Below are 19,407 nucleotides of genomic sequence, written 5' to 3'. Positions count from 1 at the left end.
CCTTCATTTTTTATTTTTTAACCCTCTTTATTTTTCTTCTCTTCAATAACTTTAATAGCACTCCTCTCTTAATATGTCATCCCTGTGTTCTGCTTAAATGCTTGTGCTCCTTCTTTCTCCAAGTCACCATACTTTCTCTTTGTCTGATACTGCATGTCCATTGTCCATTTAGTTTTATGTCCACAGACATGTGAGCCCAGTATCAGATGTGCTGAAGGAGAGTGTGTTAGTATGTGCATGAGGAGGTGGAACACGGAGGACAAGCGGGAGTGATGTCTAAGTTTGATGAAAAACACCTAGGAGTGTATTGTGGTTCATTCATCTCCTTGTTCTCAGGCATCCATTCAAAGAATCTGATTTAGCGTGCCGATAAAGAGGAGAATGAGAAAAAAAATCTGCAGATATGAATGGCCCGGCTGGGAGCGGGAGGATCCGGAGGAATGAACAATTAATTAAAGAGGGAGGGAGTACCGTGAGGGAAATTACAGAGGAAAAACCAAGCTGAAGACTCGCATAAGAAGATAAATTGGAAAAATGTATAGAAAAAGCAAGAGGAAATGTGATGGATGCAGTAGAGTTGATTTTCACAAAAAATTCAACTGGACCTGGTAGAGGAGAGAAACGCAAGACGAAAAGAAAGACGGAAATATTTATATTTAAATCTGAATCTGAGTTAAACTGAGCTGTAATTGAGTTGTACTGAATTGAAATGCATGTAATAAAGAAACTGAAATGTTACTGTTTTAAAAAAATGCCTAAAAATGACGTATTTTGTGAAGTGATGATGAATGAAAAAAATAGCTGCAAATCATTTCTTGCTATAAACAGGCTGCAACACATAGTGAAAATTCTAAAATGAAACCAAGGTAAAACATGAATATATTTTCCTTTTCTGGAAGGGTAACATTTTTGTACAAAATAATGTTGGGATATTCTGACTTAAATATATTCCACTACTTGAAGAAAGAGCTTACCAGCCTATTACGTATTTATACAGAGCTTCCTCTGTAAGGTGACCAGGCTAAGGTTTAAAGGTAGGTTCAGAAGATCAGACTCCCATTGTAGAATAGCTTATAAGTGCTGTTCCTGTGCACTGAGTAAGAGAGCTGAGTTGGTTCCAGCATCTGATCAGGAAGGCCACTGAGTGCTTCCTTTTAAGGGTTTTCCTGGCACGCGTTATGAGGAGGTGACCCTCTACGGACCTAGAACCTCCTGAATGCACTCTGTATCCCTTATGGCCTAGAAACAACTTGGGATTCACCACAATAACTGGAGAGTAAGCCTGGAAAAGGGGATGTCTAACTCTCACTCCTTGACCTGATCACCATGGTTAAACCTCAGAGAAGTGAAAGCAATAAATTTACCAGCCTGGTAAAGAATATGAAAGCGAATAAAGCACAAAAGCTGAAAAGAACATTAAAATAGGAAAAAACAAACTGGAAAAAAGAGACAAAGAACAATTACTGAGTAGAAAGAGAACACCAGCTAATGCAGGTATCAGTTAAATATCCTCAGCCGTATAATGAATAACCATTAAAAATTTAAATAAAGAGAAGGTAAGAAGAAAGAAATTAAAGTAGGAAATGAGGAAGAGGGAATGAAAGACTATATTATAGACAGAGCATTAGGAAAGAGATTAATTTGGACATTAAATCTACAAAAAAGAGAATAAGTAAGAACTGAAGATATCAGATGAAAGGGCATAAAATTGGAAAATAAACGAGTAAAAAAAGTCATAAGTTAAGAAAGAAAACAGTAGGTAACGAATCAAGTAAAAAAGAAGTGGAGTGGAATAGGCTGTAAGCCAAAGAAAATATGAAAATGGCTGAACTCATTTAGTCTGTTGTCAAATTTTTAACTAACACTGACTATCTCGCTTTCACATATACTGACATGAATATGAGAACACTTCAACAGCATTCAGAGGATTATCTGAAAGAAATGATATATTCAACCGACTTAGTGTTACAATTGAACTTGTGTGATTGTAGCGAAGAGAAGTAAACAAAGAGACGGAGGGCGAGAGAGGAAGATCAGCTGCGCTGGGAGAGCAGGAGAAAGACAGAGAGAGAGAGACAAGTCTGCTCTGCCTTGCCACCACTAAGCTGTGATGGATTGTGGGAAGTGATGACACATGACAAGCTCTAGTGCTGTATTCAAACACAGCAACACAGCAGAGCAGGTGGCAAGTTACACAGAGGCGCCTCCGCGCAACAAGTGGGGGGTTTGATTCTTGTTGTGCCTTCATTTTGCTCTAATCTATTTCATTTATCACTCCTTCCCTTCCTTACTCCATTTCCTCTCCCATGTCTTTGGATCAGCCCCCCCCCTTCTTCTGTCCTCGCTCATGTTGCAGGTGGGATTAAACATGTCTAACATCCAAAGGTTTGTTGCTAACAAGTAACAGATACTGCTAACCTCTCTAGCTTTATTCTTAGTCATGTCACATACTGAAAACCTCAGGTTGAAATATAATTCCAGATTCGAGCAATTTTGATTAATTTCACACATCCAGGCCTTGTTTCAGTTAAATGATTTACAGACCTATACAACCACAGGTTCACCGTTTCATAAAGCACAACTATATTAACAGCATACACATTTGATTTAGGTGAGGTCCAGTTTGCCTGCACCCTGACTCATATAACAGCATACTGGGCAATTAAATTGCCCTCTGTGTTTCCAGAACCTGCTGTGCTTTCTCACGTGTGATTATTGCATTATCGGCTGTAAAGGCAGAGCAGTATAATATCAGAAGCTGCTAAAAGTTTGTTTTGTACTGAAACCAAACCTAGTTTTAGAGAAATGCTCTGAAGTACAAGCATGCAGAGAAAAGTGCTTCTCCACACTCAACACATATGCCATGTTATGATTTTTAAAAAGAATATGCTTCAATTGTAAACTTTTAACCCCTAAATTTCCTAAGAAGTTAATTGATCCCACAAAATTCTAAAAAAAATAATGGATTTTTGCCAATAATTATAGGAAAGTAAAACTACACGGATCTGGTGCAAAAAATATTAAACTATAATGCTTTCCAGTTTCCCAAAGTTTTTTTGTTTTTTTTTCAAATGGATAAAGTCTAGGGAAGCAGTTTCCATGTCAGTGCAGAGGACACATTGTGCTCATTGTAAAGCTAATCAAATGCACTTGACAATTATCTAAAAATTTTACCACATTAATAGGAGCTGTTTTTCTTAAGGTCATTCAAACAGTTTGAATTTCAATAGGAGAGTCTCCTAACTAAACATTTAAAACTCTTGTTAAATTTCCCATGAGTTGGCATTCAAGTAAATTCAACCCTAAGGTTAGACAGTCCAATGCAACAAAACCGCATGAGGGCCATGAAACTGGTTGGGTTGATAGTGCTGTTTAGATGCATCACTGCAACTATCAAAATCAATGAACAACTCATTTAACAAATGTAATGGGTAATAGTCATACAACATATTTACCAACGAGCTTTAACCTGCAAATGACTAAGATTTTCTTCAGGACACTTTCAGCTTTTGGTGAAAGATTGACTTGTCGACACTCCAGCTTGCAAAGAAATCTTGTGGAGGTGTAAATAAGAAGCTCCCCATCTGCTACTCTTTTACCTTTCCAGACTACCGGTGTTACTTCCAATGATTGATTCTTTCATTGGAGCCTCAGATTCAGCTAACTGGATCCTCTCTCTGCAGACAATGCTGTGCTTACCACTCACTTTCCTCTGTTTTCAACCAACTCCAGCTGCTTTGCTGTTTGCCAGCACTTTTTGGAAACATTTCTCTTTAAAAGTCCTTTTTACAGTAGCAGCTTATTATCTCTTCAGCCTGGATGCCTCAAAGACCTCAGTGATTACGGGATTATCTGCAGTTCTGTAGTAAAGGATGCAACACCTACAACAAGGTTGCTTTCAGAAAGTGCAAAAGTTTCTGAACCTGTTTTACACCACCCTATAGCTCTCCATGCTGAGAGCTCTTTATGATCCCTCTGCCTTTTAACACTTTTTTCATTTTTACAATGGCCTTTAATGTTCACATGGTGCTCGGTGTTTTTTGTTTTGAGCCGATTTTTCATTTCCGTTATTCCTTGCACCTGTGTCACTCCCTGGTTGTTTCCTTCTTAAGCCTCTCTCAGTCACAACCACGCTTCCAGATTATCTTACGCTTTCAGTAAGTAGTTTTCCAGCAGTCCTATCTCGCCTTCATCGTTACAACCACGCTCTTGTTCCCCGGATTTGCCCCTTTTGCCTTGCCCTTGTTGGACTGTTACTGACCCCCCATCTGGATTTCGACCCACGCCTGTTTTGGTTACACTGCTCTTGCCTACTCCCACGGATTCTGCTCTCAGCCCCATCGTGCATGACCTTGGCCCGTCTGACCAAGAATTTGGATCTGGATTTGGTACTTCTGCTGGACTTCTGCTGCTTCACGGAGTTAGTGCGCTGCCCTGCATCAGCGCGTCCCCTCCCCGGGCACTTCCTCCTGAGCCCTGCGTCAGTGCAGCATCTGCTCTCCTCCTCGTCCCACAGCTGATCACTCCAGTACCTGATCGCCAAGCTAGTGCTGCAGCTGACGATACAGTGTGCCCAGTCTGAGCTGTGTTTTAATAAATATCTGAGTTTTCTGCTCACTCCTGAGTCGTGGCTGATTTTCAGGGTCCCTCTAGTGAGTCATTACATGGCCCATGAAATTCTAAAGCTTGATGTACTTGCACACATGCAGAGATCTTGCTGACAGTAAATATTTTTTGAAAGATTGTGGTCAGCATGACAGGTGACAACAATCCATAGGGAACACAACAGCAGTGACACGTTTTTAATCTACAGGGTATCTTTTATCATTTAACCAGATGTGAGCAGTAAAGTAACATGTCTGTGGAAAGGTGACCATTGCCAATACATTTTACATAGCTGTTCTCCACTGCTATAAGGCCACAGCACTTTTACACTGCATTTCATGTCCACAGCAATACCCTTATGTTGCATTAAAGTGCACCTCATACATTAAATTATTCATTGAAATACATCCTAAATTAATATTCCATCTCTTTACTTCTGCAATGATCACTTTTCAAAATGTTAAAAAAATATTGTTTACAGAAAGACATCAGCAATATTTTTGATTAATGGCTAGTAAGGGGAGTTTAATAATACTCTACAGGAGCTTTTAATTTTGGAAACAACACCTCTTTGTTTAGGTTCAACTGAAGCTGGGGCCACAATACATTAACTTCTTCCCCATTTTATTCCATATTCCCAGTTGGGTCAAATCTGCATCAGTCTGCTGTAGCTGCAGTCATTCAGCAGGAAAAGTCACAGCAAAAATCTGTTAGCGTGAGATGGAATGAAGACTGGGGTCTGCAAGTGTGTGAGGAGAACCGATCCAACGCGACCTCAGTCACAGTCAAACAAACATGGATCTGGATAGTCGGGTAGTGTGAACTCATCATCGACCCAACTCCAAACGTCTGTTGCCAACAGCTGATGAAAAAAGAAAGGCTGGGATACAGAGACAGCTGCAAGGCATAAATACGCAACAGCAGTGGACATATTACAAACAATTACCTAACAACTTGCTATCACATTGTGATAATAAACAGAAACACAACAGAGAGAGATAGTTGGATAAACATATAGAACATAATGAAGGGTCTCATTGAAATAAACCAAACAACTCACTTAGACTCAAAGTTAATTGAGTCAACATTTAAAGTACTAACCCTGCAGACGAACTTGCAATCTTAATTACATGTTCCAAACTTTCACCACGACAACAATAAAGAAGACTGTCGGCAAGATCCAAACCACATTCACTTGTCCTTTAAGCTTAACTTTAATTTCCATTTCTTTCATTTTATGGAGAGATGTAACAGAAATACAGGTAGTTGGAATTCTGATAAAAGCTTCAGTTGCCGCCGCCTTCTGGTCTTTTTGCTTCTTTAAGCTATTTTCCTTGTTTAATGCACTCGTGGAACTTTCAAAAGTATAATAGAATTGGTATTGTGACTTATTGTTTATCAGTTACAATCATCTTCCTGGGCTTGAAAATAAAAATAGTTTCTAACTTGCTTGGAGTATTACTGTTTTTTGTTCTCTTTTCTATTTCTGTAAAAATTACCTGCACAGGTTGCAGAACATTTTACAACATCTGTTTCAGCTGTATGCTTGTATGCAAAGAGCTGATTTAGTTTAATGGTATGATGTGAAAAGCTTTAGTAGTCTAATGAAAAGCATTTTGAATTAGATGTACCAATATTTTGTCAAGATTTCACCCCAACTGGAATTATCAGGCAATGTTTTCCATCAGGGACACTTGCTTACTTATTATATTTGGAAAAGATTTGGAACACTCAGGGTTGAAACACTCTCCTGCAGAAAGCTACAAGTAAATCACAAGTGCCTTGACTGAATATCATTTATCATTTTGTTGAGATGAGGAGTCTGCAGAGAGACTAAAAAACCTAAACCAAATTCCTTCCCCCTATGATGCAGAAGTATCACTTGATATCTTTTTCACTTGACTAAGGGGAGATTTTTATTTGATTGTGAATTATTCAGAATGGGTGACAAGTAATCGATAGTATCCATATTAAAGTGTTTCACAAAATCAATACTGCAAAAAATAAAGCACCACATTCACATTTGTTTTTTCATTGGAAAGGATACTGATAAAATGTTAACAGTAACTTGTAGAGAAGAAGGAATTTGTACTTGGAAAGTCAGAGGTTCACAAGCAATCATGCATTCAAATTTAATATGGCTGCCAACCAATAACGAACCTCTCAAGAATTAATAGTTTCTTTGAGCTTCTGTCAATTTGTATCTGATCAAACCAGTGGGACATGAATAGAGTACGGTGCAATCTCGATTTATAGGTTTTGAATTAATAAAAGTAAGTTATCCACTGGTATTGCTGATATTAGTAAGCAGTGACCATAACTATTTGCTAATCCAAGTCAACATCTCAAAGTTGTTGTGCTCCTCAAACCATTTTTTAACAATTTCTGCTTTTCAGCATGGCACATGCTGAATGTTGCTAAATGTTGCCACAACATTTAGCAAATGTTGCCACAACCACTAAGGGATACTGTTTTAGTAAGTACAGTATGTACTGCAACAATGCATTTGATATATGGTACATGTACCAAAAGCACATGAACTATCACATAGTGGAGAGCCGGAATGTGAGGGGCAAAGCTGGAGACAGTTCTCTGAGACATGATGTAACCTCCACTTTTATCTCAGAACCCAGAGATTCAGAACGTTTTTCAAAGTTTCACATTATTTCTACAGGCTATGTAGCCCCATGGTGACAAACTGTGGTGCTCTGTTAATGCTCACTTGACTACTTGTGAGTGGTCATAATGTTATGTCTAATCAGTGTATTTAACTAAAGAATCTGACAGACTTTGCCACCGTTTAGTTACATTTTAGCACATTCCCAAACTGGTTTAAAGAGCATGCCTCCTGTCGCCTTGTTTTTTTTTTTTGTTTTTTTGTTTTTTTTATCACATCGTCTTCCAAACTCTGACCTGTAGGGAATTAAGCAACAACTCTTGGTAACCATCTTGATCATTTTTGATTTATTTCAAAGCACCTGATATGACAAAAGGAAGCCTTGCTCACACTCCACTTTCTGCACGGATGACCAGAGACTCACCTTGGTGGTGAATGGCCTTGAAAAGGGGAGGGTGAAAGCGAATATACGATAAGCTTTTCAGCCTTTGACAATCTCAGACAGAAAGCAACCATCTTTATCAGTCACACAGTGTCCAGCTCTATAGAAGACTGGATGTCTGGACTGGGCCAAACACCAGGAAAACACTGCTGGCTCAGCAGCTGACAGTCTCAAAATGGAGGAAGCAAGAGGACAGTGATGCCAGAGGTTTTTTTTGTTTGTTTGTTTGGGTTTTTTTACAGCAAGGGCCACAAGGTCATACAACCAAGTGCAAAATGACAATTCTCACACTTCTCAATGGTCAATGCAACTGTTTGGATACACAGTTTTTAATTTCGAATTTTGGAACAAGTTTTAAATGATTTATTTTAGGTTTTCATCATGGGAGTATCAGAGTTAGAAAGGCATCCCCACACACACATACGCAAAAATGTTTACTTCATGCCCTGTTGTTTTCCCAAGAAAATATCAATCTTTCCTGCTAATGCCACACTGACCATGAGCTCTTACTCTGCCATATTGCTCCATGTAGACTAACACAGGCAGCTGTAAAGAAATAAAAGAATGATTAGTGTGTTTTTGCTACATGACTGGAAATTCAATTCACAGCGGACTGAAGTGAAGCATGAAGACAAACTGTTGAATCAGGCCCACACAAACACAAACACACAACCAAAATGGCACCATCATCATCAATCCCTGAAGTGTTTTATCTCATCAAGCTTTGAGGAACTGTCTGTATTTGCAGTACTGGGAGAGAAGGACGGATGTATGGATGGAAGGAATGAAGGAAAGATGAAGGAAAGGAAAGAGATGGTCAATTCTCCTAGCTCTGAATCCCAATCTCCCCTGTCTGTCCTGAGGAGTGATCTTCATGCAAACAGCTTGTTCCTTGCTGGTGCACCAGCTGCTAATGCGTGCACACACAAACACCAGAAGACGGATCCCAGATCTGATAGGTGCCCCACAGCTAATAACACTGAAGGGATGAAAGAAGGAGGGAGTGAGGAAAAAGGAGGTGGAGGGGGGAGGTTTCTGGAGAAAGCCATAATTCACATATGATGGCTATGCGCAACAGCCAGCTGAGAAATTGCAGAATGCAAATGTCTGTGCGTTAATCGCAGGCGCATGTATGCGGCTTTTCAGAAATGTCACCTCTGAATCACAGCTGCTTGCTTCTGTCACTGACTAGAACTTATGCTCTGAGTTTATGCGTGAGGGAGAGGTGGAAGGGGGGGGGATGGAGGGACCAGACCAGACACCGGTCTGTAGGCTTGTGCGCGTCGGGTGAAAGACAGCCAAAAAAAAAAAAAAACACGAGCAGTTTGGCGTGCGTGCGCATCAATGACATAGGGGTCAAAGCCTCGCGCACCGGCCGGCTGCGTCCTGCCCGTAACAGCGCGAGCCGGTGGAGAGTCTGCACGAGAAGCTCCAGAGAAACGCAGCACCATCACACAGTGGAGAGCCGGAATGTGAAGGGCAAATCTGGAGACAGTTCTCCGAGACGTGGCGCAACATTTTCACCTTCAAACGTGAGAACCCAAAGGGGGGGAGAGAGGAAAACAAGTGTCCGACAGCAGACAGAAGAATTTACTCACTGTTCTCAGCAGCCCCACACTCTTCCACCTCTTCTTCCTCTTCTCTTTTTGCTCTCCAGTTCTTCTCTCCGTGCACCAAAATCCATCTGTCCATCCCTCCGCTGGACATTTCCTGCGGCATGCAGCCGGATCAATACTAATGTTGCGGGATAATGTCCCCGGGATGAAACGGAAACATGTTGTCCCCCACAGAAAAGAAAAGAAAAAAGAAAAACAAGGCAAGGAATCAGGCGCGCGCACAGTTTGGACCTTTCCTCCACTCAGCGAGGCTACATGTTGCTGGCTGCTACCTCTCTGTCCCTCTCACTCACTCTCTCTTCTCCCGTGATTTTGTTAAAATTCAGTATGTACGCTCCGTCACCTAGCAACGTCTCTCTACCTCCCTCTCTCCTCTCCTTCCTCCCTTCATCTCCCTCTCCTCATCACTTCCTCACGACACGTGTTGAATGCTAAACTAAGTTGGCCGATTTGGAATCATTCATTTCACATTTACCTAACTGGGCATTTCCTCCTTTTTTAATTATAACGTGTCTTCAGGCACCTTATGTCATTTTCCTTTCTCCCATATTTTTATGACATACAGACATGTCTCCCAAATTTATTTCCACGCTTTCTTCCATCTATTAATTACCGCAATAGTCGCGTACCTATTTAGTTGGACACCTCACAACAAAAATAAATAAATTAAGAGCAAGTTTGAAATACTAAGCTTTGTTTTAATTCAAATAAATTTGGCATCTGATACCCAAGTACGACCTGTGTGGAAGTCTTTAAACCATCCTTGTAAACCTTCCAAAACTATTCTGACTAGTTAACTTTTCCTGTTTTGTAACATTACAACCACAAGCCATTTTCTTGGGATGGAAGGAAACAGAGTAGCACATAAGTAAAGAAAATGATTATTTTATTGGTTTACCAATAAAAATATAAAAAGTGTGATTTTCATTTTTGGCTCAGTGAGATTGTATTGCAGACATCTACACACCAGACTGAAAATATTCCTGACATAAAGCATGGTGGTGGTAGAATCATGCTGATAGGACAATTTTCCTCAGCAGTTGACCGGAAATCTGGTCAGAGTTGATGAGAAGATGGAGGTAGAAAAACATGTTTGAGGTCTCAGTTGACTAGATATAAAAGCAGAGACTCAACAAACACACATTTTCAGTGTTTTATTTGTGAAAAACAACATACAAGTTTCCTTTGATTAATAATTTGTGCTGAGTTCTCACATACAATCTCTTTAAGTAAACAGAATATTGTGCCTGTAACTTAAAATGTAAAGCAGCTCATCTAAGGATGATGCATCTCGTGGGTCCTCTTTATTTTTTTTAAGGTCTTTCTTATTTTTTAGTGTTATTTTTTTATCAGACAATGCTGATCTGTTTAGTATTTAAAGCCTGTTGTGATTCGTTTTGTTTTTCGGTTGCCTATTGATCTCTTAGAAATAATTAAAGGAAAAAAATCACAACCATTCTAACAGGCTCAAACTATCTCAACATGAATAACCCTACATGCGCCAATGTTTCGTCACTACCACACCGTGTTGTCTTTGGTGTTTCCATAGATTTAGCCAAAGAAATAGAAACTCTGTACATTTTGACCAGCTGCAAGACAATAACATCCTATCAATATGATTTTAAAATTGTTGGACATTTGGAGACTTTTGTCTTTCTCAAATCAACTCTATTAAAAAAAAGAGCTCCAGAATTGGGAAAAACTCAGTTTGCTTTGAAAATAAAAGTCAGGTTAGGGCCTCAGATCAAGGTGTCTCTCGACTACAATGCATTTTTAAAGAATTTCATTTTATTTCAAATGCAATAATCACTAGCTGCAACAAAAAATAAATTATGTGATTATGTCTTTTCAGAAAATCTGTAAATATAAAACTCCGTAGGCAAAATGTTTACAAAAACTGAGAAAACGTCAGAGGAAGTGCTGCTCAAGGACACTTTAAAAGAGCTGAACAACTCATATAAAGAAAAAAAAGTCTTCCAGAATGTAATTACGCTTAAGTTGTGCAAAGGAATTTTTGCTCCCTCTGCGTTTTGCTTTGAGTTCACCTTCAATCCAGCCTCATTTCCCTTGTTTCTTTGCTTAAATTATTATTTTTTTTTCTTGTATGTGGTGCTGAGCATATATTGATGCGCTTCTTGTTTTGATGCTGATTTCTAATCAGCCTTCAGTACATTCAAAGATGATGGATGAACTACTTTATGAAAACATGCACTTAACATTTTCCAATTTCTCATCCTGATTGTGACAGAGCAAAAAAAATATTTCTTTGTTCTCGCTGACACTTTCCAACACCGAGGGGAGTCAATGATAATTGTTTGGTATTTTTTTCCTTTACATCTTTTTTTATTCCTTTCATTTCACTGTTTTACACTTTCTCTTTCACGTTCTTCCACTTAGTTACAGATTCAGTCCTTGGCTTAAAGAACAAATCATTCACACCAACACAAAATTTGCCCTGTTTTTCATATCAATTATAACAAAATTGTCATTTATTGTTCCAGAGACTTTCCAGAATCCTGTAGTGACAGAATGCTGTCATATTAGCACTAAAGGGGAGAAAGAGCTCTCGCTTGCCTCAGTTGGTCTCAACCATTTACAGAACTGTAGATCTATGAGTTTATCTTCCACCAGTCCATTATGGATTTTATTTCTCTGAAAGAAGGAAAAAGATAAAGACAGAAAAAAATGATTCCCATGAAGTGTTTCTTTTTTCTTTTTCTTTTCATAAACACCTTTTTAAACCCAGCTGCCTCTGTACATGCATCTTGACTTAAACATAGAAAAGAGATGGCACCAGTCACTTGGTCAGGTAGCCGGCTCACAGACATGTAAAAATAGGCCCTAATTATCAGAGGATAGCTCAGAAGCACTGACGGGCAGACATTTTGGGTCTTGTTTACGCTGCAGTGTTGTGGTGGTAAATTGGACACTGGGATTCAACTTCTGGCCTATAAAAGCCCTGCCTGCCAGGGTGCAAGTAAACTGGAGAAAATGTTCAGAAAAACATCCTGAATAGGACTTAGCAAACCGAATCACATCCCTGTACCACTGTATCATTTTGCCAAACATGGAAGATATTTCTAACCACAATAATTTTTGACAACTTATAAATAAAACTAGTTAACTAAGCCCAGTTTGGACATGATGAAATGATGCCTATTTTGCAAAAATATTGAACTCACATCTATGAACTCACATAGATAGTTTGATGCGTTTTGTTTGTGTATTGGGATTGCGAATGTAACGTTTAGTGTTTTACTGTAACAATATGGTGTACATTACATTTACTGTGATCAAACTTGATCACATTTTATTTATTTTCTACATGCTGTGATCTGGAAATGAAAATGGAGTTTTTAATTCAGCATGACTGCCCCTGAAGGGCCACATAAATAGCTAAATTCAACACTGTTAAGTGTCCAAGTGTGCGCAGTGGGTAGATAATTTCTTTTCTCATCCGATTAATTTTTAGAATATAAAAAAGTAAAACAATTGTTAAAATGTATGTTTTAGATTTATTCAGCATGACGTGCTGGTGTAGCTATAGAAAAAGATCCCCAATTTTCAGAGACTCCTTCCTTGGCAGGATTTTGATTCCTGACCTCAAAACCTTTGCGACATGTCTTACCCTCTCTGCTGTGCAACTTTCCTATCTAAAAGTCTAAACAAAGGTGGCTTGTGCCACAAAAGTGTAATAAGAGAAACAACCATTTTGTTTTTGGCCTTGCTGACAATATCACATACAACAGCAATCCTTTGTGACTGTAGCTGGTCTACAAGCTGTCCACAGGAATCACTCTGCGATAAAACTCCTTTATAAATAAACAGAAAATTGAAATATTCAGTAAGACTGTCAAATAAATAGTTGCAACAAAACCAGTCTATAGAGGTTTACATTTTCTGTAGCAACTGCAGCTAAAAAATAATACATGTACCAGTGTCCTCCCTGAACTTTTGAAGGAAAATCTGAGATGACTTCAAATTAACTAAATGATTATTTTAAGTTTAATATCTTGGGCAAGAACAACCATTAAGCTCTTACCAAATGGTTATCATTTGAGGATGCCTGTGCACCATTAACTGTGGCCCCATTTGCTTCGACAAATGATGTTTATGTTGGCTTGTGCTACAAGGTATAGTTTTATAAGGATAGCCTTCAATACTCTATGGAAAACAGAATCTTTATGATGAACTTCTGAGGCAACAGCTCAGCTAGATGAGCTGACAGAATGAGGATGCGTGAAATGGGGTGGGCTTGGGAGCAACAGAGTTGTTGTTAGGCTGGAATGCCTTTGAGCTGACCTGCAGGGAACAAGTACATTGCTTTTTTTCCCGCTGAGGTTCACCTATCGGATAACAGAGGGGATCGTTTACAGTGGCAGCATGTACACATGCAAGTAAACTCTAGAGTTTTTTGTTTCTGATTGATTCCATAGCAACCTCATTGAATGCAGCTGGATGTATCAGCAGGGTGGCACCCATCATTCTCCAATCAAGATGAAAAAGCAGTGGGTCTGCTGCCAAAAGCTCTAAACTGATGCTGTGGAACATAAAACCCCAAAGATTATGAAAATGATAGAAAGTACCACCACCCAGCAGACAATACTGCAGTTAGATACCACAGAGAAGGTAGCTACTATTTCTTATAGATGAGACATTTTTAATATCTAAAATAATATGGTTTCTTGTTTTTTGTTACTTAAAACCATCAGGACTCTTATCTTTGAAAACAAGCACAGTTATTTAACTGTACAGCTTCTTATTCCTTCATACCTTCAGGTGACACTTAAAGACAAGTCACAAATTCATTGTGGGTCTAAGTTTTGTGTCAACGTATGAATTGACCATCCTTATTTTTTCTCAAGTCACAAGTGAGCACTCTCCAAGTTCAAGGCAGGAATCTTTAACATTCATAAGGATAGAAAGTTTTGGTTGTGATGGACGTCATAAGACAATATCAAGTATAGCTTTTTGGCTGAGATGTATTTTTAAAAGACGTACTGCAACATCACCATGGCAACTTTTGACTTAGCCAGAGATATGGACGGAGACATTCCCCAGACACAAAGAAAATAGATAAGTGGTTAGTCAATCCCAAGTTGTACATGTCAGATGGATATTACCATTATGCCCATTCTGTCAAACCACACAGAATGAAATGATGTGATTATGTTGTAACACAGCATGACTTAGTGTTTAATCAGACCAGGCTACACATTGCTTCACATAACATGGCCTGCAGTGAAACAGTAACAATTTGAAAAATCGTAGAGAAGTTTGTGTGGTTTATGTGATATTACATGAAACAAGGATGAGCTATGGAACCCAAAAAGAAAAAAACTACTTCAGAAGTAGGAAATAAGGTTCTCTTTAAATGTTGATAGGTTTAAAATCTGAATTTATTTTCAATCTGTCATAACAATTCTTTGTTTAATTTGGACTAGACTTGGTTTTATTACATGCCACTTTTTGTTTACTCACATTCTGGGTTTCTTTCTGCATTCTGGCAATTTCTTTTATCTCGTATTTAAACCAGAGTTTGCTTCTCTGTCCTGTTCTGCTCTGTCACATTTGGTCTGTGTTTGCTAATCGACAATCACCTACAGTTTTTCTAAAGTTCTCCCTCCTACATACAGTATATATTCTATCTCTATCAGTGCTATTCCATTGTCCATGTTTACATTGTACTTTTCAGAGTGGTGATTTCTTTATTTTCAGTTTAGATATTTTAGCTTTTCTGTCTCTTTAGATTTACTTTCTCAAAAGAAAAAAAAATTGGATCTTAACTTGTATCTTCTGTTCTATTCTATCATTTGACATTTCCATTTTCTTCTATTGCTTGTAATAGGCATACAGGTTTCACTGTAACCTGCTTTTAAACCACTTATTTTCCTTTGAATATAAGGTACACAAGTACACACAAATATAAATTCAAGTGTGTGTTCCTCAGTCATTTAGTGTTTGGGTTTTAGGTTTCAGCTGCCAGGAAATGATCATTACATCTGGCAGAAGGGTGAGGGTGAATCACACTCACCTAACAGAGAGCATATATGAGGATAGGCTAAGGTTCAGGATGATTTCAGTCGCTGCAATGTAGTGAAACTGAGGATAGCACTGCCTCCAGACATAAAGCAAAACATCACACCTGCAGAAAGAAACAATGGTAATCCTTGTGGGTGTTCACTAAGGTACCTTGAGGCTGGATGACGACCATGAAATATGTATCCAAGCATGCTTTACTTCTCACCTGCTGAAGCAGAGCATAATGGGTAAGAACCTTCATCTGAAAACAGCCTTTTGTCTTTTACCCAAAAAATGAGTTTGTAATGAAATCCCACATAAAGTGGCTTGTGAAACTTATTGTTTGGGACTGATGTTTCTTCAGAAGCTGACAAGAGATGTGTCTGGGAAAAAAAAATGTCCTGTGTCCCAGAGAAAAATTTAAATCCTTCTTGACTAATCGGAAGAGCAATAAGGAAGATTTGCAATCCAATCATGGATTCGGTATTAAAGAATTGTTTCCTTTGGTCCAGTGTAATCTTTTAAAATTCTATTGATCAATAGTTCTTCTGAAATTAAAAGTCAGTTTTACCTTCAGTCTTGGGTGATTAATTTTATTTTATATACTGACCATGGCAAGACATTGAGGAGAATTTACTGTAGTAAATAAAGATTGACCAAAGGGGGACAATGAGATGACAAAAAAGTATGCAGAGTAATAGAAATGAGCACAATAGATACCGACTTGGGATGGGAGATTCTGACAAAAATAGAATTGTTATTAATAACCTAGAGATGTAACTCTTTTTCAGCAGAAACTTTTTCTGTGTTAGTTTCCAAACTTGACTGATGACTTAGTGAAACTTGACTTTGGAGAGCCACTCTGAATGACACTCTCCAGCTCATTCTGAGAAATCCCAAAACATCCCCAGGCAGGGTATGTAGTCCCTCCAGTGAGTTATGAGTTTGCCCGGGGGTCTCCTCTGAGTGAGATACACCCAGAAAGCTTCTGGAAAGAGTCATTTTGTAGAAATTCTAATAACAGGACTAAATAACCTCAGCTGTATCCTTTGGATGCAAAAGTTCTATTCCAAGTTTCCCCTGCATGATAAAGCTCTTCACATTTATGACTAAAAGCAGTCGCCCTACGGTAGAAGATCATTTCAGTTGCTTGTAACTTTGTCTATATTTTTCTAGTGAATTTCTGATCTTTCGTCTCAAAACACAGAAAACTTATTTGTGATATTCATATATAATTATTCAAGGGATATAATAAAAACCATTATAAAATGATGTAATGCTCACATTTTGTCTTTAAATGTTTAAACAGCTTGACCCTAGGACGCAAAAGTTTACATATCCTGTAAGCAGTTCACTTGAATTGTTGGGTTTCTTCTGCTACTTACAAACTTCACTATACACATAGCTCATTAAAATTAATCAGTGCATAAATTAATCATGCACTGATGTAACACAAAGTGCTTTACAGAAGTTAAAAAGGAAAGAACATGAGATTCAACACACATTCAGCAAATCATGCAGAAAAGAAACTACTTAGTTTTCAACACATACAAATAAATATAAAAATATACACATTGACAAAGTGATATACATTATTTCAAGTGTTTCTTTTGGGAAATTTACCATGGTCATTAAACCAACTATTGGCATTTTCTCGTGTTTTGGAGAAAGTGCCTGGTGTAAAAATAAAATGTGCATTTCCTGTTGCTTGGTCAACTTTTTTAGCTCTACCTTTCAAGTCCAGTCAATGTTCCATTAGTATGCTGGGAAACAGCAATTTGTATAGCCTGTGTCTTTAAAAAATGACCTTTTGTGGTTTACTCTGGTTGTAGAGGGCGTCAGTGACAGTCTGCTGAGCAACTGTCATCTCAGCAGTCTACCCAGAGACTGCATCTCATAGGAGAGAGCAACCATAATAGTTGAGTTATACAAATATTTCTCTCATTAATGTCATTGTTTTAATTAGCAGAGTAATAAAACACTGAAAATATCACGATCTGTGTAACAACTATGTACATATATCACATTTTTTGTTATTTTTTTAAAAATTTGTATCTCTAATCTGTAGATATTGACTCATAAAACCAAGCAAGTTGATGTGAGCCTGAATGTGTCCTGCTGGTGCTCTCTATGACATTTAAGAGCTTATCAGTTTGCCCCAGTTTATGGACTTAAATCCACTGAGAAGGAAATTAGCATCACAAGAATCGACATAGAGCACAATCTGAATGTCTGAAGAACAGCCAAATGATACCATTGATAGCAGTGACCAGAACTCTGGAAGGTTAGAGAAATGTCAACCTAGCAAAAAAATGCTAAGGTTTAAAAATGCAACATTAAGAGGAGGTTTCTCTCTATGTTCAGCGTGTCTGTCCAGATTAGACATGGATTGCGCCACAGCTGTACACAGTTGAACGCCCTCCTTTCCAGATTTCTTTTGAACATTAAACAAAATATTTTACATATTAAATTGACAATTTTTTTAAAAGTCGAACAAGTGTGATATATGCATAAGGCTTGCAAATATAAATATCAAGTTGTAATTTAATACCATTTAATATGCCCAGTAAACTTATTTACTTTATGTCTGTGTACTAATGATAAAGTAAAAAAGATACATATCAGGCACCATTGATGTGTCTGACACATTATTATTTCTCTTCTATTCACATATAATACTTTGGTCCAATGAATACATCAATGCATTGTTTATCGTATGACATTTCAACACATGGAGAGGAAAAGTGGTCAACCATGTAACCAGCGTATGCAGTTTCACTTTAAGCTCAAGTCCTCTAGCAGACGAGCTAGTCCCTGATAGGATTCCAGAACATAAGCCACTTCCTCAGTCTGTCAGTGGTATGCATCATTCACAGGCTTGTCTCTGGGTTTCTGCTGCCTAAGACATGCGCTTGGCAGTTTGTCGTTGGGGAAATCATCCAGAAATACTCCTAGGTTGTTCCATTTCATGCTGAATGGTAGATTTGAATTCCACTAGTCCTTGGCCTTCTTCGTTTTGTTTTACAATCTTTGATTTATCATGGAAAGAAATATGTTAACATGAGTCTGAATGAAAAGAAGTAATACATTTATTAAAACCTTGTAAGGTGAGAACAAAAACAGAATCAAAGGAGTCTGTCAGTTTGGTCTTGCTAACAGTTAATTCTGGCTGTCTTGTGACAGCAGGTTTTCACTGTTTTTAGCTGTTTCCCAACAAAGTCAAGAAAGGCTTGATTGAACTGCAGGTGTGAGGTTGTGGACTGTTGCGCACCAAGGATTTTGTGGAGCTCAGTACAGATGGTTTTGCCATTTGCCTTCTGTCAAGAGAAGAGGGTTGTGTTTGATGTTAAAGAGGACAGCTCTGATCCTGTTAAGTTCTGGGTCAGGAAAGTGACACATTGGATTACTCCGAAGCATCACAGATCTATCTCCTGCTGTTTTAGGACACTGTAAGGGTTTGTGTGAGACCAGCTGACCAATCTTATGACAAGACTATTCATATTATTTGAAAGAAAAGAGAGGTAGCAGTACATTATAAAATGGACCTGGATTTATTGGGAAATGTATTTTATAACATCGAGCAAAATACTTTGCTTATAATAGCAAAGGAAAAAAAATCTCTATTCAACATATCACTCAGCTAATATTTGTGTTTTCAAACACGCTACCCTAAAATAAAATTGAAACAAGTATTAAATAAAAACAATTCAAGAATGATCAGGAATTTTTGCAAACTCATGTGTAATTGATTATAAACATAATATTAAATTTTTTTATTTGCACTAAGTTTGTAGTTTATAGACAATACATATATTTGTCAAAACCAACAATTAGTTTAATCTTTGTAGAAAAATGTATACTCTTCTAGGCTCTGCATTGTTGAACATCTACTTATCAAAATGACTAAAGTAAAGTCAGGTGTTAAGAGATAACATACATGGACCTAATATATATGATGGATGGTTGGGTTTTGCCATGAAAGCATTTTATTGTTAACTGAACTGTGCAAAATTACACTCAAAGAGAGAATGATTCTAAAGTTATTGGTACAGCCAGGAGAAAAGCCTTTTGTTCATGTCATAAATAAAACATTTTCTCTGCATTGG

The 19,407-nt window shown here is 38.0% G+C and overlaps 1 protein-coding gene across 1 annotated transcript in view; it reads right to left on the bottom strand.

Annotated features, from left to right (window-relative positions):
- grin2da (glutamate receptor, ionotropic, N-methyl D-aspartate 2D, a) overlaps positions 1 to 9,580 on the bottom strand; it is a 207,017-nt gene extending 197,437 nt beyond the window's left edge. Inside the window, exon 1 of the mRNA XM_032581124.1 lies at positions 9,263 to 9,580. The gene's annotated coding sequence lies outside the window, so the exon portion shown is untranslated. The remainder of the gene's footprint in view (positions 1 to 9,262) is intronic.
- Positions 9,581 to 19,407: the final 9,827 nt, after the last annotated feature.

This window comes from Xiphophorus hellerii, chromosome 13, assembly GCF_003331165.1.
Source record: "Xiphophorus hellerii strain 12219 chromosome 13, Xiphophorus_hellerii-4.1, whole genome shotgun sequence".
NCBI classification, from domain to species: Eukaryota; Metazoa; Chordata; class Actinopteri; order Cyprinodontiformes; family Poeciliidae; genus Xiphophorus; species Xiphophorus hellerii.
Note: the sequence above shows the minus strand (reverse complement) of the source record. Positions and strands in the feature narration are given on the sequence as shown.